General features: G+C 43.4%; 1 long non-coding RNA gene across 1 annotated transcript in view; it reads right to left on the bottom strand.

The window, feature by feature from the left end:
* LOC124625316 overlaps positions 1-17,540 on the bottom strand; it is a 277,200-nt gene extending 259,660 nt beyond the window's left edge. Inside the window, exon 1 of the long non-coding RNA XR_006980711.1 lies at positions 17,420-17,540. This is a non-coding gene — a long non-coding RNA (uncharacterized LOC124625316). The remainder of the gene's footprint in view (positions 1-17,419) is intronic.
* Positions 17,541-27,528: the final 9,988 nt, after the last annotated feature.

Here is a 27,528-nt window from a genome sequence, read left to right as displayed (position 1 = left end):
TAAAGTCATGGTTACAGTCTTCTGGGACGCTGAAGGGGTTATTCTGTTCGATGTCCTTCCCCATGGTCAAACGATCAACTCTGAAGTGTATTGTGCTACTCTTCAGGAATTGAAGAAACGACTTCAGCGTGTTCGTAGGCACAAAAATCTGAACGAACTTCTCCTTCATGACAACGCAAGACCTCACACAAGTCTTCGCACCCGAGAGGAGCTCACAAAACTTCAGTGGACTGCTCTTCCTCATGCACCCTACAGCCCCGATCTCGCACCGTCGGATTTCCATATGTCTGGCCCAATGAAGGACACAATCCATGGGAGGCACTACGCGGATGATGAAGAAGTTATTGATGCAGTACGACGTTGGCTCCGACATCGACCAGTGGAATGGTACCGTGCAGGCATACAGGCCCTCATTTCAAGGTGGCGTAAGGCCGTAGCATTGAATGGAGATTACGTTGAAAAATAGTTTTGTGTAGCTAAAAGATTGGGGAATAACCTGGTGTATTTCAATGCTGAATAAAACAACCCCTGTTTCAGAAAAAAAAATGTGTTGCATTACTTATTGAACTGCCCTCGTACTTAAACCTAACTAACGTAAGGACATCACGCACATCCATGCCCGAGGCAGGATTCGAAACTGCGACCGTAGCAGTCGCGCGGTTCCGGACTGTGCGCCTAGAACCGCTAGACCACTGCGGCCGGCCATGATTGCTGGCAGCGACTGTCACGCGAATGTACGATCGGAAGAAGACCGGGCTCCGGACGGCCACGTGGCACGAACGAGAGGAAGACCGTCGAGTTCAGCGTACGGCTGTGGCGCATCGTACTGCACCTGCAGCAGAAATCTGACCAGCAGTTGGCACCACAGTGACACAACGGGCTGTCACACAAATCGGTTACTTTAACGACAGCTCCGAGCCAGACGCCGTGTAGCGTGTATACCACTGACCTCAAAGCGCCGCCATTTGCGAATTCAGTGGTGTCAAGCGAGAGGTCATTGGAGGGCAGGGTGGAGGTCCGTTGTGTTTTCTGATAAAAGCTGGTTCTGCCTCGGTGCCGGTGACGGCTGTGTGTACTTTTAAGGAGGCCAGTTGAGGAACCGCAACCAACCTGTCCCAGTGCTAGACACAGTGGAGCTACACCTGGAGCTACGGTCACGCATTCCGACAACAAATTTGTAATTCGACTTGTTCAGCTGATATCATGAACAGCATTCCAAGGGGTGTATTCCAACAGGATAATGCTCGTCATCATAAAGCTCTTGTGACCCAACTTGCTCTACAGGGTGTCGACATGTTGCTTTGTTCGATCACCATATCTGCCTCCAATGGAGAACATATAGGACATCATCGGTCAATAACGGCAACGTCATCCACAACCAGCATTAATCGCCCCTGTATTGATGGATCAGTTGGAACAGGCATGAAACTGCGCGGCATTAGCCGAGCGGTTTGAGGCACTGCAGTCATGGACTGTGCGGCTGGTCCCGGCGGAGGTTCGAGTCCTCCCTCAGGCATGGGTGTGTGTGTGTTTGTCCTTAGCATAATTTAGGTTAAGTAGTGTGTATGCTTAGAGACTGATGACCTTAGCAGTTAAGTCCCATAAGATTTCACACACATTTGAATATTTTTGAGCCATGAAACTCCATCCCACAAACTGACATCCGGCATCTGTAAAACAAAATGCATGCACGTTTGCAATCAACATTCTGGCTGTTACACACGTTATTAATGTACCAGCATTTCACATTTGCAATGGCTTATCTCGCGCTTACATTAACCTATAATCTTGCAATGTTATTCATTTAAACGTAGACAAATGTGTTACGGAAATTTCATTACGTTAATTATTTCTTCGTGTTGCGACTTCTTTCGGTCAGTGTAGATGTCTTGACCAGCTGAACGAGCGAATGCAGACCCATGTGGACTGAAAATGATTCTTTTAAAAGATAACCCCCGCTAATGAAACATGCCTACGAATTGCATAAATGTGCAGCAACAATCTCATTCCTTTCGTGAAAGATCTTGTACCATAGTCTTTCGGCGGAGATGAACAATAGTACCATTGAGTCGTTCAATTTCGACTAAGGTTTCACATCAAACGAACGAAGTTCGACGGCCAGAGACACTCTTACAATAATACGAGACGGTAAATAGCTTCTCCGTAATGCAAACAGTGTCGATTCACATCATTGTGGTTTTCATTGTAGTGTTTCTTCTGCACGGCGGCATGTACCGTGACGCTGATATTTCGAATTGTGCTGAATCAACTTGTAACCGATAGACTGGTGTGAACTAAATGCATGTGGTTGTTGTTATCATTTCAGTTCCTTTTTGTTTCATTTTTGCAAGGCCCATGACAAAAGCAAAAAAAAAAAAAACTGACAGCGGAGAAAGTATACTTCAGCAAAAGCAAAAACATCCGAGTAAACTTAGCAAAAGAGACGTTTGCGAGGTACATCAGAATGTCATTACGAGTCGCCACTAACTCCATAATGAAAAACATGCCCCTGTTAGTAGAAATGCAAAAACGATGCACCACGAGGGATTCATCCGAATGGGACGGAAATCTGTAGTTGTGCTGTACATGTGCAGATAAACAAATCATTACAATTTCAGAAAAAATTAAACTTTATTCAAGACAAACAGCTTCGCAAATGGCGCAAGTTAATAACTGGAGCTTACGCAAGTCGTTATTCGGCTTGGCATTGATTGACAGAACTGTTGGATGTTCTCCTGAGGGATATCATGGCGGATTCTGTCCAGTTGATGCGTTAGATCGCCAAAATCTTGACCTGGTTGGTTCCCTGCCCATAATGCTCCAAACGTTCTCAAATGGGGAAAGATCCGGCGGCCCTGCTGTCAACGTGTGGTTTGGCAGCACGAAGACAAGCAGCAGAAAACCTCGCCGTGTGCGGGCGGCCGTTGTCTTGCTGAAATGTAACCCTAGAATGGCTTGCCAAGAAGGGCAACAAAAGGCAGCGTAGAATACTGTCGGTCCCGCTATGCTGCATGGGTGCAGAGGTCGTTCTGTGGAACAAAATGGCAGCCCCGACCATCACTCCTGGTTGTCGGCCGTACAGCGAACAACAGTCAGGTTAGTATCCCACCGCTGTCCGGAGCATCTCCAGACACGTCTTCGACCTGTAATCACCTTGACTGGAGTAGAATTGTCTTCAGTGATGAGTCCCCTTTCGAAATGAGCCTCGATGACCACCGAAGACGTGCCTGGCAAGCCTGACACGATGTCCCTTACGCGAACATCCAACTCTATAAATCATACCAAGCCGAATAACTGCTTGCATAAGGGCAAAAGGTGGAACAACGCCTATTCACTTGCTGAGTTTGTGAAGCTGTTCCTCTTGAATAAATCATCCAATATTTCTGAAATTATAATCATTTGTTTGTCCGTACATGTATATACATGTATATCATATCTACCGATTTCCATCTCATTTTGGATCATTCCTTCGTGGTTCATCGTTTCTTATGTCTCAGAGTATACTTTTTCAGTACATGTCGTTGTTTGCTGTAAGCTCTTACTTGTTACGGTAGATGTTCCACGTGCCATCCTCGCATCTGTATGCTATACTCCACTCGTCTTTGCAGCATTCTTTCGAACTTCCTAGGATCATCTCCTAAATCAAGACTGCACAATTTGCTGCTCCAGTTTTTCACCCATCTGAAGTGGAGTGTTGTACACATCACTTTTAATATGGTCCAGGCAGGAAAGTGCAGAGGATTGACATCAGGTGAGGTTGGAGGCTAAGGGAGAGACCCTGCTGCACTTGTCCACATTGCCTCGTTACATGCCGTCAAACCTCAGGAGCAAAATGTGCTAGTGCCTCATCATGTATCTACCCTAATCCCCAACCATTCCATAGGTGAAATTTGAGCCCCATTAGAAGGGCGCCGAAGACTTTCGGCACAAGAAGTTCCCTCATTCTACAAACGGCCTTGTCAAAGAAGGCGAAGAGTGGACAGAAGTTTAGGGCTCTCTCTTGCCCTCGGGGTGGAAACTGCCCCCAAAGACGGAAGAACCAGCAATGATCAACGGCATGAGGATGCAGAAAGCAATGGAAACCACTGCATTAAAGACTCATATCGTGTATCCACAGGACATATGACGTGTAATTGAAAAAGTGTCGTGATGATCTGTCCATTGCAAAAGATTCTGGGATAGTCCCCCATTCGGATCTCCGGGAGGGGACTTCCAAATGGGAGAAGACGATGAGAAAAAGATGGAATAACCAACGAAAAGATAACGTGCTACGAGTTGGGGTGCGGAATGTCGAGAGCTTGAACTTGGAAGGGAAGCTAGAAAATCTGAAACAGGAAATTCTGGGGCTCAGTCTAGATACAATAAAGACAGTGTACTGAAATGGAAAGAAGACAAGGATTTCTGATCAGATTAGTGTATTGTAATATCAACAGCAGTAGAGTGTAGTATAACGGGAGTAGGATTCGTTACGAATAGGAAGGTAGGGCACAGTGTGCGTTATTGCCAACAGTTCAGTGATAGGGTTGTTCTTATCTGAATCGTCAGTAAACCAACACTGACAACGATAGTTCGAGTGTACATGCTGACGTCGCAAGCTGAAGATGAAGACATAGAGAGAGTATATGAGGATACTATAAGGGGAATACAGTATATGAAGGGAGATGCAAATCTAATAATCATTAGGGACTGGAACGCAATTGTAGGCGAAGAAGTAGAAGAAATGGTTACAGGAACAATATGGGCATGGGAAAAGGAATGAGAGAGGAGAAAGACTAGTTGAGTTCTGTATACATTTCAGCTAGTAATAGCGAATCCCTGTTCACGAATCACAAGAGGAGGAGGTATACTTGGAAAAGTCTGAGTGATACAGGAAGATTTCAGACATCATGGTCCGACAGAGATTCTGAAATCAGATACTGGATTGTAATGTGTCAGGAGCAGACATAGATTCAGATCACAATTTGATAGTGATGAAGAATAAGCTGAAGTTTAAGAGATTAGCCAGGAAGAATCAATATGCAAAGAGTTGGGATTCAGAAGTACTAAGGAATGATGAAAGTAATAGGGCAAGGACAGCGTCATTCCATGTTGCGTTATTGCCAAATTTATTTTAGGTGGAAGAGCCAAGATGGCGGCGATGGATGTGACAATGTCACAATGATGTCATGGCAGGAAGTTCAAATTTTTTGTGGAAAATAAGTTAGTTCCCCTACCTCAACTTATTTATTTATTTATTTTATTTATTTATTTATTTAGCTTATGGCATATAACACATCATATAGAAAAGACATAAAAATCATAAGACACAGAAATAAAGAGTAATCACAGTGTGTAACATATAGTTGTAGATATAAAAGTGTTTAAAAATAGTGTATATAACAAACAAAGGTTCACAAACAAACATCCAGATTTGTGACATAGTCTATTGCACTTTCAGTCGCGGTCAGAAACTCATTGGGGTCTCCCGCAAAACGTCTCAGAGGGCAATCTTCCACGATGTGACGAATCGTCTGCCGGTCCGCACCGCAGTCACATCTCGGGGTGGTGATTTTACCCCACCTGTGGAGGATGTCTGCACATCTGCCGTTGTTTGTCCGAATTCGATTCAGGGTCGTCCAAGTTTTCCTTGGCAAATTGAATCCTGGTGGTTGGACATTGATGCATGGCATATTCTGCAGGTTTTGGGGCACAGATTCTCTCCACCGCATTTTCCAGAGTTTGCCATAATCCGGGTTGAGAGGATGCGTATTTTTTGCCTTTTTTAAAGAGGGGTGTCTTGAGCGCAATCTGTTCATCTCCAGGGCAGGAACATCCTTATGGATTGGCAGTTTCTCGTTGTTCAGCACTTTTCCATACTCGCGTAAGAGAGCGTTCTCTCTGCGCAGGTCCGGTGGGGGAATGTTGCTCAGTATAGGTAGCCAGTGTAAAGGCGTTGGCTTTATTGTTCCTGATATCATCCTCATTGTGTAGTTTAGTTGAGCATCGATCAAGCCTGTGTGTTTACTGTTTAGCCATACCGGTGCGGCATATTCTGCTGTTGTGTAGACAAGTCCCAGAGCCGAAGATCTCAGTACAGCCGCGGAAGAGCCCCACGTGGTCCCACATAGCTTCTGTATGATGTTATTTCGAGTTTTAAGTTTTGCGGCTGTATTATGTAGGTGTTCCTTGAATGTTAGGGTTCTGTCAAAGGTGACGCCTAGATATCTGGGGTAATTATTATGGTTTAGCTGCCTGTTTTCGAAATGAACGTTGAGCTTTCTTTTTGCTTGGGCATTGTCGAGGTGAAAGCATGTCACCTCCGTTTTTGTCGCGTTTGGCCGTAAACTCCACCTTCGGAAGTAATCTCCCAGCTTTGTTAGATCCGCAGTTAAAGTGTTTTCCGTTGCCTCCATTGATCTGCCTCTTGCAGCTATTGCCCAGTCGTCGGCATATCCGAATTTTTGAGAAGTGGTTTCAGGTAAGTCAGATATGTAGAGGTTAAACATCAATGGAGCCAGAACAGAGCCTTGTGGTAAACCATTGTTGAGCTTCATCTGGTCACTTTTTAAGTCGCCCATTATGACTCTGAAACTTATATCTGTGAGCATGTTATCAATGAGGTTGGCCAGCTTATTACATGGTATGACCCACAGCAACTTAAATATCAGGCCTTGTCGCCAAACGGTATCATAAGCGGCTGATAGGTCAATAAAGGCTACTGATGTTTTGAGTTTTTTCTGAAAGCTCGCCTCTATATGAGTTGCTAGGGAGAGGATCTGGTCGGTGCAACTGCGGTTGGGTCGAAAACCTGCCTGTTCAATCGGTACCACTTCAAGAATTTTTCCCCTTATTCTGTTGTAGATGATACGTTCCAACAGCTTATAGACACAGTTCAGCAGAGCGATAGGGCGGTAGTTTTGGGGCATGTCATTAGGTTTGCCTGGCTTTAGTATCGCTATAATCTTTGCTCGTTTAAGCTGGTGTGGGATATTACCCAATTCTAAAATATCTGTTAAGAAGTTTGCGAGCCATGTTCTAGTATATTTTCCACAGTGAAGTAGGAATTCCGGGTGGATGTCATTGAAGCCAGGAGCATTGCCTCTTTTGATTTTTGACAAGGCTGCTGCAACTTCTTCCGCTGTGATAGGCTGGGAAAATTCGGAGGTAGGCGATGCCCTTTGTTTTAAGGATCTTAATTCACGTTTGACGGTCATGGTGTGTGTTCTGTCCCTTGGTGCTCTTGAGGTTCTAACTATGTGTGCGGCCACATTGTTAGGGGTTATCGAGTGGGTGTCTTTTATTTTAAGTTTACTGCCTCCCAGGTTACGGAGTAGGGTCCATGCTTACCTCAACTAACTCAACCCCTCCCCTACACCCTCCAATCCTCTCCCCAAGAAAATGGCAGGGCCAGCCAGTGTGGCCGAGCTGTTCTAGGTGCTTCAGTCTCGAACCGCATGACCCCTATGGTTGTAGGTTTGCATCATGCCTCGGGCATGGTTGTGTGTGATGTCCTTAGGTTAGTTAGGTTTAAGTAGTTCTAAGTTCTAGGGGACTGATGACCTCAGATGTTAAGGCCCATAGTGCTCAGAGCCATTTGAACCAAAATGACGGGAAAAATACGGCTAGAGAAAAGGTCAACTGGGCTACCAACCACCACCTCTTCCTTGGAATCGGCAGGAAAAGAACTCAGCCTCTGCTGGATAGGCTGGATGTAAGTCTTTATTTTGGATGCATTGTTTATTTAAACAGTCAGTTGTCATAGGCAGTAGCTCCATCCAATGTGTTCACCATGAGGTTCAGAGTCCAACTGGCCTAGTATACAGAGTACAGAGACTCAAACAGCTAGTAAATAGTCAAAATAAATAATGTAAAATGATCTGCAAACATGCTCACTAATTGTAAACTATCGAAATAATGCATTGCACAGCCTACAGACATGTTCACAAAATAATGCAGTACACTGATGCACAAACACATTCACTATGCGTAAAAATGTCAAAAATAATGGATGTATAATGCTCTGCAAACACACTCACAACACTTAAACAGCCAAAATATTGCATTGACAAACACTCATTGAATGTAAAAGCGCTTTCGAACTACCATTAAGAAATTCGTTCACAATGCATCAGTGAACTGTTCCCACAGGCGCCCTAAGTTGCATATCCTGGTGTGCCCCATACACACTGGTCCAGCTCACCCGACATGCGAGACATGTCTGGCTGTACACATGGGTTTACCTGCCCAGTGTGGCTGATGCATAGCTGGGAGATGTTTACCTAGCGAGTCACCCTCGTAGGCGCAGCTAAAAGGTTGTCAGTTTTATGCTGACATCTCATGTCTATGTAAATAACAGCCAAGTCCCCTCTGGACACACTATAGAATCTTTTGCAATGCTTCCCAGAATGACACAGGATGCATTCTTCCTAGCGATTATAACAGGACTGCCCATCCATGATGTATTAACCCTTTCCAGAAATCGTGACATGCTGCAGAAACAGTTAACAGTCGCTTTTGCTGTTGTAGGAGCTTTTCTGCTTGGAAATTCTTGTCCTAACAGGACCTATTTACAAAAATAGCCCAGAATAACGCCGAATGCATTCCTCCTGGTGGTCCTAGTGAGGCACCCCACCCATTACATATAACCCTTCCCAGACATCGTATGTCCCACTTTCAACATATGTCTCAGAAACGGTGAACGTTAGCCTCATGTTCTCACCCCTAAAAGCCTTCATCATGTCTGTGCATGCTTGCAAAAACACCATTAATCATAAAAGCATTGTTTTTGTTTGGAAAGCGAGTATGGTCTAAGCACAGACGGCAAAATCAGAACAATTACACAAACAGAATTCGAAGCACTGTCCTACAGAAGAGAAAAATGGCTGGAATTTTCGGTGTCTTAAAGCTAGTGGTCTGGAGATGTCTTATTACCTCTATGGCGGATGAGGGATAGCGTCCCACTAGAGATGGTCTGCTTCAACTTGTCTTTGACACTTGAACAAAGAAGACATCATGTTACCCTCAGAACTTTCCAAATACTATGCTCCCATCTTGTTTGAATCAGTCTGTACAGGCTCCTATGTCCCAGCACAAAGAATGTCTTGTGAATGAATTGAGAAAATTACTGATGCTGCCAGGGTGGGAGCACTGTCTGCCTTTCTTTTCTGCAGATGAGACTTTCAGCAGCAACACAGTTTTGTACAGACTGCCATATTGCACTAACAGCTAAGCCCTGCATAAGTGGTCTACAGATCTTCAAATACGTAAAGACACTTACTCAATTACACTGCTCTGCCACTGACGATGGAAGCTTGAATATTTCAGCGTGAAACCGATCTCCAACCCAGCTATATGTCACCACATACCATATTTATGTAGTACGCATAATGATGGTCTGGTTGTCGATAACTAAATCTGCCTCGTGATGACTGAGTGTTGTGTGCTGTCCTTAGGTTAGTTAGGTTTAAGTAGTTCTAAGTTCTAGGGGACTGATGACCATATATGTTAAGTCCCATAGTGCTCAGATCCATTTGATAACTAAATGCAGATGCAGAAGTGGTGATTTTGTATTGCACAGGATATGAATTGTATGTTTACTACATTGATATGGTATGTGGGAACATATAGCTGGGTTGGATATCGGTTTCACACTGAAATAATCAAGCTCCCATTGGCAGATCTGTAGACCACTTATGCAGTGTTTAGCTGTCAGTGAAATATGGCAGTCTGTACAAAATTGTGTTGCCACTGAATGTCTCATCTGAAAAAAAAAGAAGTGGGTGGGGTACCCCGTTAGGACCATCAGGATGAATGCATTCAGCGTTATTTTGGGCTATTTTCGTAAACAGGACCTGTCAGGACAAGAATTTCCATGCAGACAACCTGAGACATCAAAAAAGGTCCTACAACAACAAAAGCAAGCGTTAACTATTTCTCATGCACGTTACGATTTCTGGAAAGGGTTGATACATCATGGACGGGCTGAATTGCTGGGAAGCATTGCAGAAGATTTCTATCGTGAGTCCAGAAGGGAGACTTGGCTGTTATTTACATAGACATGAGACGTCAGCATAACAGTGATAGGCTTTCAACTGCACCTGCGAGGGTAAGTCACATCTCCCAGCAATGCATCAGCCACAGTGGGTAGGTAAACATGTGTGTACGGCCATACATGTCTTGCATCTGTGGTGAGCTGGACCAGTGTGCATGGGATGCCCCAGCACGCGTGCCGTAGGGCCTCTGTAGTTTGAAAGCGTTTTTACATGCAATGAGTGTTTGTGCACTGCATTATTTCGGCTGTTTAAGCGTTGTGAGTATGTTTGCAGAGCGTTATACACGCATTATTTTTGACAATTTTACACATAGTGAATGTGTCTGTGCATTAGTGTACTGCATTATTTTGTGAACATGTCTGTAGGCTGTGAAATGCATTATTTTGTCAGCTTATAATTAGTGAGCGTGTTTGCAGAGCGTTTTACATGCTATAATTTGACAATGTACGAGTTGTTTGCGTGTATGTACATCAGTGTACTTTATTATTACGGTAATTCATGAGCAGTTTGCCGGTCTGAAGGCTATTTATTGTAACACAAAGCACATCAGTGCGATTTTTTGGTATTAGTGTAATAAATAAGCTATGTGAAAGCCTTACCTAAATAAATTGTTCCAACCTCTCACTGAAAATAAATAAAGTACACTCCTTCCTTTCCAACAGCTGGACACAGACTGAGTCCTTTTCTCACCATTTTCCCCCCAGACAGCCATCTTGGACTATGTCACAGGAGGGACGATAGCACCCTGTGGGGGTGGTACTGTGTATTAGGTCAGTTGGACTCTGGACCTCATGGTGAACACACTGGATAGAGCTGCTGCCAGTTGACAAACTGTTTTAATAATGGATGCAAAATAAAGACTTACATTCATCCTATCCAGCGCACCAGCAGAGGCTGAGTCCTTTCCCCACCAATTCCAAGGAAGAGGTGGCGGTTGGACGACTTAGGTTAATGGAGGTAGCCCTAGTGACCTTCTCCCGTGGAAATGTTTGTCGCCATTCTCTTAGGCTAGTGGAGTTTGCCCAACTGACCTTTATTCTCGCCCTTTTTGCCGCCATTTTCTTGGGGTGGGGAGGGGAGTGGTAGGAGAGGGGAGGTATTAGGTTAGTGGAGGTAGCCCAATTGACCCATTTTTCCCGTCAAAATTTGAACTTCCCACCATGATGTCATTGCGACCTTGCCACATCTATCACCGCCATCTTGGATCCGCCATCTTGCATAAATTTAGCAACATGCAACTTGGGGTGACGCTGCCCTTGCCCCTACTACTGAAGAGATACGCTTTAGGTTATCTTTGGCTATGGATACAGCAATAAGAAATAGCCCAGTAGGCAGTACAGTTGAAGAGGAATGGCCAATTCTAAAAAGGGCAATCACAAAAGTTGGAAAGAAAAACATTAGGACAAAAAAGGTAACTGCGAAGAAACCGATGCTAACAGAAGAAATATTTCAGTAGATCGATCAAAGAAGGAAGTACTAAAGTGTTCAGGGAAACTGAGTGATACAGAAATAAAGACCGCTTAAGAATGAAATAAATAGGAAGTGAAAGGAAGCTAAGACGAAATGGCTACATGAGAAATGTGAAGAAATCGAAAATGGAATGACTGTCGAAAGCTGACTCAGCATACGGGAAAGTCAAAATAACCTTCGGTGAAATTAAAAGAAAGGGCGGTAACATTATATGTGCAACGGGAATTCCACTGTTAAATGAAGAGGAGAGAGCAGAGAGGAGGAAAGAGTACACCAGAAATCTCTACGATGTGGAAGATGTGTCTGATGTGATAGAAGAAAAAGGAGTCTATTTAGAACAAATACGGGATCCAATATTGCAGTCAGAATCTAAGAGACCTTTCGAATAATTAAGTTCAAATAAGGCTTAAGGGGTGGATAACGTTCCATCAGAATTTCTAAAACCATTGGAGAAAGTGGCAATAAAACGGCTATTCACGTTGGTGTGTAGAATGTATGAATCCGGCGACATATCAACTGACTTTCGAAAAAACATCATCTACACGATTTCGAAGACTGCAAGAGCTGACAAGTGCGAGAATTATCGCACAATCAACGTAACAGCTCAAGCGTCCAAGTTACTTGTAAGAATAACATACAGAAGAATGGGGAAAAAATTGAGGATTTGATAGATGAGGATAAGTTTGGCATTAGGAAAGGTAAGGACACCAGGGAGGCAATTCTGACGTTGCAGTTCATAATGAAAGCAAGACTAAAGAAAAATCAAAACACATTCACAGGATTTGTCAACCCAGAAAAAGCGTGCGACAATGTAAAACGGTGCACGATGTTCGAAATTCTGAGGAAAATAGGTCTAAGATGTAGGGAGAGACTGGTAATATACAGTATGTACTAGACCCAAGATGGAATAATAAGAGTGGACGATCAAGAACGTAACACTCGAATTAAATAGTGTGTAGGACAGGGATGTTTTCTTTCGCACCTACCGTTCAATCGATACATAGAAGAAGCAATAATGGATGTAGAAGAAAGGTTCACGAGTGGAATTAAAATTGAAGGTGAAAGGATTCAGCTGATGACTGCTGTCCTGAGTGAAAGTGAAGAAGAATTACATCATCTGCTGAATGGAATGAACACTCTAATGAGTATAGATTATGGATTGAGAATAAATCGCAGAAAGACGAAAGTAATGAGAAGTAGGAGAAATGAGAACAATGAGAACCTTAACATCAGGATTGATGGTCACGAAGTAGACTGTCTACTACCTAGGCAGCAAAATAACCAGTAACGGAAGCAAGGAGGACGTCAAAATCAGACTAGCACTGGCAGAAAGGGCATTGCTGACCAAGAGTAATTAACTGGTATGAAACATAAGCCTTAATTTGAGGAAGACATTTCTGAGATTGTACGTATGGAACACACCGTTGTATGGTAGTGAAACATGGACGGTGGGAAAACTGGAACAGAAGACAATCGAAGCATTTGAGATGTCGTGCTATAGACGAATGTTGAAAATCAGACGGATTGATAAGGTTAAGAATGAGGAGGTTCCAGGTAGTGAATTCCATAGAACTAGAGGAAACTGTGGAGGGTAAAAACTGTAGAGGAAGACAGAGATTGGAATACATCCAGCAAATAATTGAAAATTAAGTTGCAATTGCTACTCTGAGAAGAAGAGGCTGGCACACGAGAGGGATTCTAGGCGGTCCACATCAAGCCAGTCAGAAGACTGATGGTTCAAAAAAAAAAGTGGGGGCTCAACTGAAAATTTTATATTTTACTTATATTTGTACTAACTCGGACAATACTTCGTACTGAAGTCACTGTGGTTCGTTATCTATTCTCACAATTATCTTGCAAAAGGTTTGTCTGCAGAACTGTGTTTACACGAGCATTTAGCTTTAAGTATCAAATTTCCCCGCTTTAATTTTTTACTATTAACAAATTGTGGACGGTGCCCGAGTAGGAATCGAGTAGTGGCAGTCAGACGGACGGCTTCCGAGTCTTGCACGCGCCCTGTGTTCTAGCCATGTAGATAGCACAAGGAAGGCTCTCTTCATTGTCCTACCACGTGTTTTTCGAATTCTGAACTGTCTCTACACAGTGAAAGCGCTTTGTATTTTTCTCCTCTGTGCTGAGTCCTACATTGCTCTTACCTGTTGCCTGTATCTGTGTTGCCCGAATGCTCGCGCTATACGTGTCGTTGGTATTAGGAATTTAGATGATAACAATGTTTTCAATGCCCTGGAAGATGAAATTGTCGATTCGGATTCGGAAGGGGTTCTTAATTATTCTGATATTGACCCAAATTTGTGTGTGGCTGAATGCTTAGTAAGGAACAGAAGAAAATAATTTAGTGAAGTGTTTAAAATATTGCACCGGCTAAATGAGCATTCATAAAACAAATTTGGTAGTAAAAACTACTATAAAAAAACGCACCCAGTGAATGTCTACAAAGCATGTTTCGATTTCAATAAAAACCAGAAGGTGGTAAACAAGCCAAAAGAAATATTCTGGTGGTGTTCAAACTGTGATAGGTAGCTCTTTGTATGCCCGAATGTTTGAAAACTTAAAACACTCAAGCGAATTATGTATAAGGACGGTATATAGAAATTTTCTTCGTAATGAAAAAATGTTTCCTATGTCTGCTAACATTAATATTTCATAAGAATTTCAGATTAGATAAACCAAGTTTCATCATTTCAAACGAAATATCAGACAACTATTGTACTCAGTTACAAAGCAATTATTTTCAAAAAAATTGTTAAAAACAGCAGTCCAGCTACCCATACAGGATCACAGTGTAGTCTCGAATGTGTTAATTATCAAGCACCTTGTATATACATAGGATTACCAAAAAGGCACGGTCACACTTCAAGGGGAAGTTTCGCGCACTTTGAAGGAACCAGAAATTGTTGGTTGGACATGGTCTCGGAAATGCTTTATTTGCACATAGTTCATTTTCTAAAACTGTTTACAGCACATTAACAATGGGAAACACCTAGAAAAAGAGCGTACCGGCATATTATATGAACATATTTCTTACATGAAATGTTCAAAAATCCCCCCTTCGCATTGGTACATTCAGAACCATCCGTCCCAAGGAATGCCCAGCTGCGATGATCTAGCCCTGGAGTTCTGCGTATAGTTTTTCAGCCTCCCTAAAATACGGGCTCAAAGACTGTCTGCATCTTGTACCAGTGATAGATACACAAATGCTTCATAACTGAAAATCTATGGAGTTTAGGAGCAGACAGTAAGGAATCCGTGTAATTGGTCGACCTGTTCCAATCCTCCTGTTAAGGAATCTATTATTTAGAATCCTATGATGATGAACGCTTATGAGGAGAATCTTCATCGTGCATCAAGTACACGTTTCGTTGCACTGATAAAGGCTCTTCACCTAGCAAATCGGGTAGAGTGTTATCTAAAGAAGCCCTCGAATGCTCGTCCCTTAAGCCTCGGTATAACTATGAAGAGCTGTGGAAAATGTGTTTTAAGGTGAAAATAGTGTTGCAGGAATCACTTGTGGAAGTTTTAATGCAGGAAAGCGGAAAGCTGGGAAGTAACTTCTTACGCAGATAATGCGTAATCATGGCGTTTGTTAGCTGCGTAATGTGGATAATTGCACTAGGGTTTCATGGAGCTGGGGGAAGCGTAATAGGTGGATATTGGCTTGTACATAGCGCGAGAAGGATGGAATGGTTAGTGGCTACCGGTAATTACTATGCTAAAAGGCTTGCCGTTTACGAGCACTTGGCGAGCCGCCGGGGTGTCTATCACAAAACCGTTACCCCACTATGACGCTGCACAACCACAAATATCACATCACTTCACACCGCCCGTGGGATAAATCCACACACTCGCGGCGAGACCAACGTAGAGATGCCTGTCAGACAAGCACGGTGTGCGCACTTATATGTGATTCAGAAAACACAATGTAAGTTAATATGACGTTGCAACGGTCTGGTAACATTGTAACAAAATGAGTGTGGAAATGCCGGCTACATTCCTGACATCGTTGATTACAATTAACTCATGGGTAGACCGCGAATACATCATAGCACCAACACTATTGCTAGAAGGTGCTGCCTAACTGTAAGTAACTATAATTCCGTGTTCGGATGAGAAACACGCGTAATTGTCTGTTACAACAGTCTCTCCCGATGTGCAACTGTTTTCTGTAATCTCTTAATCGCTACTACATATAGTTTTGCTGTCAGTCTTATGAGGGTCTTTTGAGTTTTAGGTTGAATGTAACTGTTTTTCTGAAGCCAACAAAGTGTTTTGTTGTCATACTCCTCTCCCTATCTTGCACTAAACTCTTCGCATCTGCTCTTATGTTAAACGCGACACCGTGGATGATTTTGTACTTGTTCTTATGTCCGCCTGTGCCTTCAGTCTCTTTCTTCTACTGCTTCGTCCAGTGCCAAGGTAATCGTTCTTGGATGTCTTAGTAAATGTTCCGGAATTGTATCTAGACTTCTGAAAGCGGCTTTTTCAGAAGTTCTTCACCCACCTATTCATCCTACTGCACCTCCGCTTCGTACATTAATTGTGAACCTAGTTTGTGTTAATTGTGTGAAAATGTTTATTTCTACTTGAATCTTAGTTTGTGAAAGGAAAAGAAAGACTGAAAATTGAAACATTGAAATAGATCCAACGCATCCGTATTTAATTCTTTTTAGGAAATGTGGCTACTCTTAATTGCTGTGTCGTCTCATTTAATCGATACTTCATGTAACAGTGAAATGGCACTATGCCAGCAGAAAGTTGTGCGTAGGCATTCCCGTAAGGTTTAAATGTCAGATGCATTGTCTCACGGCACTGCCGTCATTCCCTTGTGTAATTATCACAAGGAATGGAATAAGAGTTTAAGTACACACTCAGTATGCAGTTTACATTTAACTGGTACGTGCAAATCCGAACTATTCTCTCTATTGCACATTCTCAAACCAAAATCGGCCTCAACATGTTACCCACAAGTGATTGCTTCCTCGTACTCCTAGCTGGATTTACCTACCAACTACCATAGTTATTTCGCTCCGAGGTATGCTGTTACTGACCATTGCTGATCCGTCCCAACGTGTGTATGAGCTGTTTCAGTCGTGTGCCGAATCAGAGAAAGGTATCGCCCTCCGAAACGCAGCGTTCTGGGACTCTAGAGGATCGTCTGAACAAATTGCTGCGTCTACAGTACCTTCTGCTAACAGATCTTTCCTCATCCGGTACTGAACACTTAGTGAAGTTATAAATGATGGGTAGCGTTTGTGGGAGGTTCCGCGAGGTGAAATACAAAACTAAATTATTTATATTTGAGATCAAGTTTTTCCCAGAGTTATAAACGTTTTGCAGGACTTCATCCGCTGCGAGGCTGAATGAATGATGAGTTCACTGAAAGGCACAACTGCACGCACTTCGGCTTTAAACACGAGTATGTAACTTCATCCGGGAATGAGAAAAGAATTATTGAAATGTGATCACTGATGGAACTCATCGAGCAGCTGGCTCACCGAGACTTACACTCAAAATACTTTGGAACTCTAAACTAGAATTCATATACACTTAAGTACCCGCCCAGGTAGTGTATAAATAAAAAGAATTCACTGTTCCGCTTTCGATCAGGCTAAGACACTGAAACATGTAATCATACGTCACGGAAGATGATGCCAATAACGCACGCAGTACGCTTAAATCTTGTGCAGCGACCTAGAACCACAGTCTACATGTTAAGAAATGCAGTTAACACCTGGCACGCATGTGTAGCAATCTCGTAATATACTAGGCTTTATCCCAACAAGTGTCAGTGCACAAGAACAACTACACTGCAATAATGCTTAGATTACAGCCAACGAACTCTCGCTGAAGACGAGAGCCGTGTAAGGCAGCAGAGAGGGCATGTACGCGAGGCTACTCACGGGCGCGTCAGCACAGGCGTCCGGCGTGGGTGTGTGCTGTGGTGAGGCGTGGAGAGGAGAGGCGCGTCCGGCCTGTGTCCCGCAGCAGAGGTTGCCGTCTGGCTGCGGCGGCCACCGGCGTCTCACTGGCGAAGACGCGCGCTCCGCGGGACTCTGCCGCCTGCCGCCGCGACAGCAGCGCCGCGCCGCGACGGTCACGCGACGCACGCGGCCGGGCGCCCTGCCGCGCTGGACCGAGATTCGGGGAAACCGGGCAGTGTCACACCGCCGGCCTCCTCTAAATTATTCAACAGACCACTCCCTCCAGACAGCCGGGCAACAAATCTTGCGGTTACTGCCCAACCGGCCGCGAGGCGTCTGCCGGCGCACAATCTCTGACATGATATCGAGGGATCGAGCAAAGCCCGAATCGCTTTGCTAAACCACGAGTGTATAACTTGAAAAGTTCTCAGCATAACGTTAAGTTGTACTGCCTACTATGTGGGGAAAACAGGCAGAAACTTCAGCACCCGTTTTCAAGAACATGTAAATGCTTTCAGACTCAAGAATTTCGAAAAATCAGTCATTGCGCAACATATGTTGGAAACCAAACATGTCATCAACAGTCTTGGAAACAATTTGGTAATACTATATAACGAACCCAATGGTAAGACCGTAAGTCTGTTAGAACAACTGGAGATATACTGCCGCAAAATCAAAAAACCAGAATCTGTGTTAAATGAAAAACAGATTTCACAAGTCATAGTTATTTCAGTAATTTCAAAGACCTTTTCTAAAGTTATTCCTTGCATATGTCAATTGTTTGTAGTAATATCTTTAGCACTACGTATAAATTCGTCTTTGACAACAACAGGTACAAAAACATCTGTGAAGTGAAACTTCCTGGCAGATTAAAACTGTGTGCCGGACCGAGACTCGAACTCGGGACCTTTGCCTTTCGCAGGCCATGTCTCCGCAATATCCTTTCTTTCAGGAGTGCTGGTTCTGCGAGGTTCGCAGGACAGCTTCTGTTAAGTTTGGAAGGTAGGAGACGAGGTACTGGCGGAATTAAAGCTGTGAGGACGGGGCGTGAGTCGTGCTTGGGTAGCTCAGTTGGTAGAGTACTTGCCCGCGAAAGGCAAAGGTCCCGAGTTCGAGTCTCGGTCCGGCACACAGTTTTAATCTGCCAGGAAGTTTCATATCAGCGCACACTCCACTGTAGAGTGAAAATTTCGTTCTAGAATCTGTGAAGTGTTTATAAACAAGTGTGTGCAAATGTACATCCTGAATGAAGTGACATGTGATAAAATGACGGAGAAAAGAATGTTTGCCTGTACTAAAACGTTGAAAATGCTTTCCTTGGATTACATGGTAAGTTTACACTGCTCATTTTCCACTATTTTGAACATATTTTCCGCGTTCGACTTACGAAATTGATAACCTAATTTTAAACCTTTTCGTGACAGGAATATGCATTTCACGTCATTCAGGAGAAGAAATAAGACATGTATTAAAACAAAGTACACCTGACGATGGACCCACAGGGTCCGAAATGTATCGTGTAGTTAATAAAACACTAAAAAGTTGTGACTGAAGGCGTTGTTTAATTCATACCTCCAATGTAACGTAAAGTACAATTTTTGGATGCACTTATTTTCCTATGTACTTTTTCTAACCTCCACTTCATCCAGCGCGTATATTTCATTCGGAAAGTGCGATCTTGAAAGGTCTGTAAAGTACCCACCTTCGGCAAGAAACAACCAATTTCTTCAGTCCTGTGAATGTCTGGATGTCGAGAGGATGGAAAATCTATTGAGTATGTGCGTGTCAGAATAATTAGAACTTCATAACCGTCAAATTTTCTACTTGCATTTCACCTATGTCGGCTTGTAGTGCAAAACAGGGATAGGTAGCCAGGCAGGGGAGATGACCATCAACTGTGTTTCTCCAGTTTCCCGCTTTACAGCGCTGCCGATAAGTTGATAGTGAGTCTTCGTCGCGAGTGAGTCGTTGATGTTTCCCTTGACTCTTCAAATAAATGCTTTTAATCATTTTACTTTTAGTAGACCTTAATATTATACAGCATGTCAATACTTTTCCATTTTTCCATAAGATAGACTGTGAGTAGTTACGGAAACTTACATTTTAGTATTGTATCGGTCTAGCTGCACAAAGGTATGTTCTTTCTCTTTGCTTCTCGCTCACTATGGCCATCTCTCCTTGCTGTTTGGGAGAGATGGACATACCATCTTTGGAATAGTTAGCCAACAAGTAAAAAGTAAAACTTGCTTTTTTTTTAGCTTCGACAAGAATTCATTTTTATTTACAGATGCCAACGAAATGCGTTCCTAAGATCGTTCCAATACAGGCAAATGGGCGAAGAACACTTCAAATTGCTATTAATAAAGCAAAAAAAAAAGATACTAAGGTTAAAATATTCTGGGTTCTTAGGTCGCGTCATATTTCCTTCTAAAGTAATCAGCATTTCGACAGGATGTTTCGGTGTCCACTCTTGCTAGAACACATAGTGGACACCGAAGCATCCTAAAGAAGATCCCAGCAGAGGGGTCGACACGTCGGTTATTTTAGAAGAAAATGTGACGCGGCCTAACGACGCAGAAGATTCTAACCTTAGTGACAACGGCCGCGAAAACCTGAAGACTTACATAAATAATACTTTTTAAGTCAGAAAAGTTTCTGTATAGTTCAATATTCCAAGGAAAACACTAGAGCGAAACTCGCCATCTGTTCCTTACGTGTCTGACCATCTAACTCTGATACACGGGTGAGGTGGCCAAGTGTTACGTAATTAATAAAAAAATATAAAAACCGCAGTTACTTCGACATTTGGTCTAACTTCGTGAACTAAGTCTTATTTTCTTTTTCATGGTCATATAAACCAACATACGGTAATTTCCCAGTGTTTTTGTGGATGTGGGTTTGATATTTGCAGTCTCTGTTTTATCCTACAAGAGCCCGATGCAGGGTATATTTCTTTTTCAGTCCACATCTCTGTTTACCGATGACTAGTAAACCTGTCAGAGACGAAAAACAGCAAAGGATTTGGAAAATACACTGGGCTTAGCACAGGGCACAATTCCTGCCACTGACAGTCAAATACTCTTGGGTAAGTTTCCTCCAGCGTCAGTCTAACATTTGGCCACATCTGTGTCAAGTGCCATTGCACTAACGTGTGTCAGTGGTAAGGAACACCCTGGAGAGTCAGGTAGCCTACAAGACCCACGAGCTGTCGGATCCTAGCTGGTGCGCGACGGACCAGAAGGGACTGTATCATACCTCACATACACTACTGGCCATTAAAATTGCTACACCACGAAGATGACGTGCTACAGACGCGAAATTTAACCGACAGGAATGAGATGCTGTGATATGCAAACGATTAGCTTTTCAGAGCATTCATACGAGGCTGGCGCCGGTGGCGACACCTGCAACGTGCTGACATGAGGAAAGTTTCCAACCGATTTCTCATACACAAACAGCAGTTGACCGGCGTTGCCTGGTGAAACGTTGTTGTGATGCCTCGTGTAAGGAGGAGAAATGCGTACCATCACGTTTCCGACTTTGATAAAGGTCGAATTGTAGCCTATCGCGATTGCGGTTTATCATATCGCGACACTGCTGCACGCGTTGGTCGAGATCCAATGACTGTTAGCAGAATATGGAATCGGTTGGTTCAGGAGAGTAATTTTTTTATTTGTTTATTTATTTACACGTCAAGTACCGTAGGACCAAATTGAGGAGCAAATCTCCAAGGTCATGGAACGTATCAGTACATGAACTTACAACATAATAGTAATAACAGATAAAAATAAATGTTCATGAACCTGAAAAAAAGTCAGTCCATAAGTTTAAGTAAACGCTATCAGCAATAAAATAAGAATCAGCTTAATTTTTCAAGGAACTCCTCGACAGAATAGAAGGGGTGACTCATGAGGAAACTCTTCAGTTTCGATTTGAAAGCGCGTGGATTACTGCTAAGATTTTTGAATTCGAGTGGCAGCTTACTGAAAATGGATGCAGCAGTATACTGCACACCTTTTTGCACAATAGTTAAGGAAGTCCGATCCAAATGGAGGTTTGATTTCTGCCGAGTATTAACCGAGTGAAAGCTGCTTATTCTTCGAAATAAACTAATATTGGTAACAATAAACGACAATAAGGAATATACATATTGAAAGGCCAATGTAGCCGTCCGAAGTGGCCGTGTGGTTAAAGGCGCTGCAGTCTAGAACCGCAAGGCCGCTACGGTCGCAGGTTCGAATCCTGCCTCGGACATGGATGTTTGTGATGTCCTTAGGTTAGTTAGGTTTAACTATTTCTAAGTTCTAGGGGACTAATGACCTCGGAAGTTGAGTCCCATAGTGCTCAGAGCCATTTGAACTATTTTTAGAGGCCAATGTCAAAATACCCAGACTCGTTAACAGAGGTCGACAAGAGGCTCGTGAACTCACACCACTTACCGAACCGCCCGTTTCTGAGCCAAAAATATCCTTCTATAATGGGAAGAGTTACCCCAAAACATAATACCATACGACGTAAGTGAATGAAAATAAGCAAAGTAGTCTAATTTACGTGTCGAAGTATCACTCACTTTTGATAGCGGTCGAATAGTGAAAATGGCAGTATTAAGTCTTTCCACAAGATCCTGAACGTGGGCTTTCCACGACAGCTTACTATCTATCTGAACACCTAGAATTTTGAACTGTTCAGTTTCACTAATCATATGCCCGTTCTGTGAGATTAAAACGTCAGGTTTTGTTGAATTGTGTGTTAGAAACTGTAAAAACTGAGTCTTACTGTGATTTAACGTTAGTTTATTTTCTATAAGCCATGAACTGAGGTCATGTACTGCACTACTTGAGGCCGGCCGGAGTGGCCGAGCGGTTCTAGGCGCTACAGTCTGGAACCACGCGACCGCTACGGTCGCAGGTTCGAATTCTGCCTTGGGCATGGATGTGTGTGATGTCCTTAGGTTAGTTAGGTTTAAGTAGCTCTAAGTTCTAGGGGACTGATGGCCACAGCAGTTAAGTCCCATAGTGCTCAGAGCCATTTGAACCATTTGCACTACTTGAAACCAAATCAATGTTGCACACAACATCCTTTACTTCCAAGTTAGTGTCATCAGCAAACAGAAATATTTTAGAGTTACCCATAATACTAGAAGGCATATCATGTATATAAATAAGGAACAGGAGCGACCCCAACACTGATCCCTGGGGCACCCCCCACTTGGCAGTACCCCACTCAGATCCCACATCACAGCCGTTATCAACATTGTGAATAATGACCTTTTGCTGCCTGTTGCTAAAGTAAGAGGTGAACCAATTGTGAGCTACTCCCCTTATTCCGTAATGGTCCAACTTCTGGAGCAAAATTGTGAGATCAACACAGTCAAATGCCTTTGTTAAATCAAAAAAATACGCCAAGCGTTCGAAACTTTTTGTTTAGCCCATCCAGTACCTCACAGAGAAAACATAATATAGCATTTTCAGTTGCCAAACGACTTCTTAAGCCGAACTGTACATTTGATAGCAAATCGTGTGATATAAAATGATCAATTAAGCTTACATACACGGAACGCCGTGCTGAATCCCAACGGCCTCGTATCACTAGCAGTCGAGATGACAGGGATCTTATCCACATGGCTGTAACGGATCGTGCAGCCACGTCTCGATCCCAGAGTCAACAGATGGGGACGTTTGCAAGACAACAACCATCTGCATGAACAGTTCGACGACGTTTGCAGCAGCATGGACTATCAGCTAGGAGACCATGGCTGCGGTTACTCTTGACGTAGCATCGCAGACAGGAGCGCCTGCGATGGTGTACTCAACGACGAACCTGGGTGCACGAATGGCAAAACGTCATTTTTTCGGATAAATCCAGGTTCTGTTTACAGCATCATGATGTTCGCGTCCGTGTTTGGCGACATCGCGGTGAACGCACATTGGAAGCGTGTTTTTGTCATCGCCATCCTGGCGTATCACCCGGCGTGATGGTATGGGGTGCCATTGGTTACACGTCTCGGTCACCTCTTGTTCGCAATGACGTCACTTTGAACAGTGGACGTTACATTTCAGATGTGTTACGACCCGTGGCTCTACCCTTCATTCCAACCCTGCGAAACTCTGCATTTCAGCAGGATAGGGCACGACCGCATGTTGCAGGTCCTGTACGGGCCTTCCTGGATACAGAAAATGTTCGACCGCTGCCCTGGTCAGCACATTCTCCAGATCTCTCACCAAGTGAAAACGTCTGGTCAATGGTGGCCGAGCAACTGGCTCGTCACAATACGCCAGTCATGTACTGCTCTTGATGAACTGTGGTATCGTGTTGAAGCTGCATGGGCGGCTGTTCCTGTACACGCCATCCAAGCTCTGTTTGACTCAATGCCCAGGCGTATCAAGGCCGTTATTACGGCCAGAGGTGGTTGTTCTGCGTACTTATTTCACAGGATCTATGCACCCAAATTGCGTGAAAATGTAATCACATGTCAGTTCTTGTCTAATATATTTGTGCAATGAATACCAGTTTATCATCTGCATTTCTTGTTGGTGTAGCAATTTTAATGGTCAGTAGTGTATTTGCAGAACTACAGCTTCCGATAACAACTTGCCGGACATTTTCAAGATGCCCCATCCTTACTGTTTCATCTTAAGAGTGGCCGTTGTCCGCAGTCGCCCTAATCGTGGAAGTCTGATCACGTCCAACTGCCATGGCAATAAACTATCTCTTTTACAGGGTATCAAATGTATCGTGGAATTCGGAACTGTATTTTTGTACTATCCCAGTTTCACACCCGTCTCCTGCGTCTCGGTGCAAGGACATCCCGCGTTCCGTGAATGACCTTCGGTCTAGTTCTAGCAAAATATAGTTTCTCAAAGAGAAACCAGAGGTGATTTGTGATCGGTCAGGTCGTAAGTCTTCCCATCCAAACGCAACCTGACTCAGTGGTCGCTGCGTTCCCCCAAAGTAGTTGCGCTCTTCTAATGGCTGGACGGTGTCGTCATAACACTCACACACACAGTGACTTGCGCTACTTTCTGTACTACTGCTTGTCGAAATCAGGAAATCGGAAACTAATACCACGGGAGGTGGCGCAGTGGAAAGACACTGGTCTCCTATTCAGAGGAAGGTAGGTCGAAACTCCGTCTGTCAATCTGCTTTTGGGTTCCGTGAATTCCTTCAATCGCTTAAGGCGCATGTCTAAATGATTTCTTTGAAAGGGTAGAGCCGATATCCTTTTCTGATCGGAGATTATGCGTGCTATTTAATGAACAGGTCGCGCCAACGGGAAGTTAAATTCTAATATTTTTCGTTTCCGTCGGAAAGTAGTGAAATGAATTTCAGAGAAGCGATTTAAGTTGAAACTATTAAAGCAATAGTTATCCGGAAAAGTGGCTGCAAATGAATTGCAATTTTGTGGCGCCCTCCATCGGTAATGCTGGAATTCAATATGGTGTTGGCCCACCCTTAGCCTTGATGACAGCTTCCAATATCGCATACATACTTTCAATCAGGTGCTGGAAGGTTTCTTGGGGAATGGCAGCCCATTCTACTCGGAGTGCTGCACTGAGGACAGGTATCGATGTCGGTCAGTGAGGCCTGGCACGAAGTCTGCGTTCCAAAACATCCCAAAGGTGTCCTATAGGCTTCAAGTCAGGATTCTGTGCAGACCAGTCCATTACAGGGATGTTATTGTCGTGTAACCACTCCACCACAGGCCGTGCATTATGAACAGCTGCTCGGTCGTGTTGAAAGATGCGATCGCCAGCCCCGAATTGCTCTTTAACAGTGGGAAGCAAGAAAGTGCTTAAAACATCAGTGTAGGCCTGTGCTGTGATAGTGCCACGCAAAACAACAAGGGGTGCAAGCCCCCTCCATGAAAAAAACGATCACACCATAACATCACCGCCTCCCGATTTTACTGTTGGCACTACACACGCTAGCAGATGACGTTCACTAGGCATTCGTCATACCCACACCCTGCCATCGGATGGCCACACTGTGTATCGTGATTTGTCATTTCACACAACGTTTCTCCACCGTTCAGTCTTCCAATATTTACGCTCCTTACACCAAGCGAGGTGTCGTTTGGCATTTACCGGCGTGATGTGTGGCTTATGAGCAGCCGCTCAACCATGAAATCCAAGTTTTCACACCTCCCACCTAACTGTCGTAGTACTTGCAGTGGATCCTGATGCACTTTGGAATTCCTGGGTTATGGTCTGGCTGGATGTCTGGCTATTAGAAATTACGACCCTCTTCAACTGTTGGCGGTCTCTGTGCGTCAACAGACGAGGTCGGCCTTTACGCTTTTGTGCTGTACGTGTCCCTTCACGTATCCACTTCACTATCACATTGGAAACAGTGGACCTAGGGATGTTTAGGAGTGTGGAAATCTCGCGTACAGACGTATGACAAAAGTGACACCCAATCACCTGACCATGTTCGAAGTCCGTAAGTTCCGCAGAGCACCACATTCTGCTTTGTCACGATGTCTAATGACTACTGAGGTCGCTAATATGGAGTATCTGGTAATAGGTGGCAGCACAAGGCACCTAATATGAAAAACGTATGTTTCTGGGGGTGTTCGGATACTTTTGATCACGTAGTACGTATCACTTAGTGTACATCATGGTTGCACTGAGGCTGTATTATTTCTAAAAACATTGCCTCTATTCGCTAATTTTGACGATTTGCTTCTTATGAAGTGTCATGTAAATGTAATATTGCGACATAAGTTAATGACATGGAAATTTCCAAGCGTGAAGCTAGTAGAGTTCCAGAGAGATCATGTGGCCATGGATCACAAATTCCATAAGGAAATCTATAATGTTAATGTGCTGCGTGGCGTCGATGTTGATTGAGACCACTAGATTTCAAAAATTAAAATCTAACTGACACCTAAAAGAAAAAGCAATCCTCAGAAGTTAGATACAAAGAGAACATATGACCCTAGCGATATCATTAATAATCATATATATTACGAGAGATCAAGAATAGCTTTAAGTGACAATCTAGAAGCCACTGTCAAGCGATTAAAAGCCTTGGCTGAAGAAGTAGCTCCTGTACGGAAAACGCAAGAAACATGATTGGTGGAATGAGGAATGCGATGTAGCTATACAACGTAGGCATAAGGCCTGGTTAAATGACCAACAAAAGAGAACTGAAAGCTCCAGGGAGGAAATAATAAACGTTAGATGATCACCCGCCAAAGAAATCAGAAGGGTCAAAAGGCAATTTTATAAGGACTCGCTAAAATCTAACGAGGATGCTTTCAATCGCCACAAGACAAGAGATTACTGTCAGACATTCAAACAGTACCAGTCGGAATACACTCCATCTACTCTTATGATGAATAATACAAACGGAAAGGTAGCACATAACAATTATGACAATTCAATGATATTGGCTACATATTTCAAACAGTTACTAAATAGCGCGGAACCTGAACATTATTTGGAATTAGACTTCTATCCAAGAAACAAAACGCATTTAGAATGAGTTATACCACCACACCCAGAAGAAGTATAAGCATCGATTAACTCACTTCGGAATTATAAAGCAGCAGATGAGAACAAACTAGTGGCAGAACTTCGGAAATATGCAAATATACAAATTATTCTGAACTTACACAAACATCTTACTGACATTTGGAATACTGAGGAGTTACCAGAGGAATGGAATGTTGCAACAATCCATCCACCTCAAAAAAAAAAGGAGATAGATCGGATCCAAATAATTATAGGGGTATATCCCTATTACTTATAAAATTTTTCCAAGGTTCGGTATTTCAGAATTCATGAACAGCTTGATGGTGAACTAGGTGAATATCAAGGAGGCTTTAGTCCAGGACTAAGCTGTCCTGATCAAATTATGGTCTCAAATGGATAATGAAACATCAAAGGGTCAAGAACAAGAAACTAGTGATCAGGTTTAAAAAAGCCTACTACAGTATCCATAGTGAATCTCTACTGTCAGTTCTTAAAGAATCTGGTTTACACCAGAAACTTGTCAACCTCATTGTAGTCACCCTTCGAAATACTAAAGCTAGAGTAAGGTTCAGAAATGATTTTTCTGAACCTTTTGAGAGCCATACTGGCCTT

The sequence above is a fragment of the Schistocerca americana genome, chromosome 1 (genome assembly GCF_021461395.2).
Source record: "Schistocerca americana isolate TAMUIC-IGC-003095 chromosome 1, iqSchAmer2.1, whole genome shotgun sequence".
NCBI lineage: Eukaryota > Metazoa > Arthropoda > Insecta > Orthoptera > Acrididae > Schistocerca > Schistocerca americana.
This window is presented reverse-complemented; position numbering and strand designations above follow the sequence as displayed.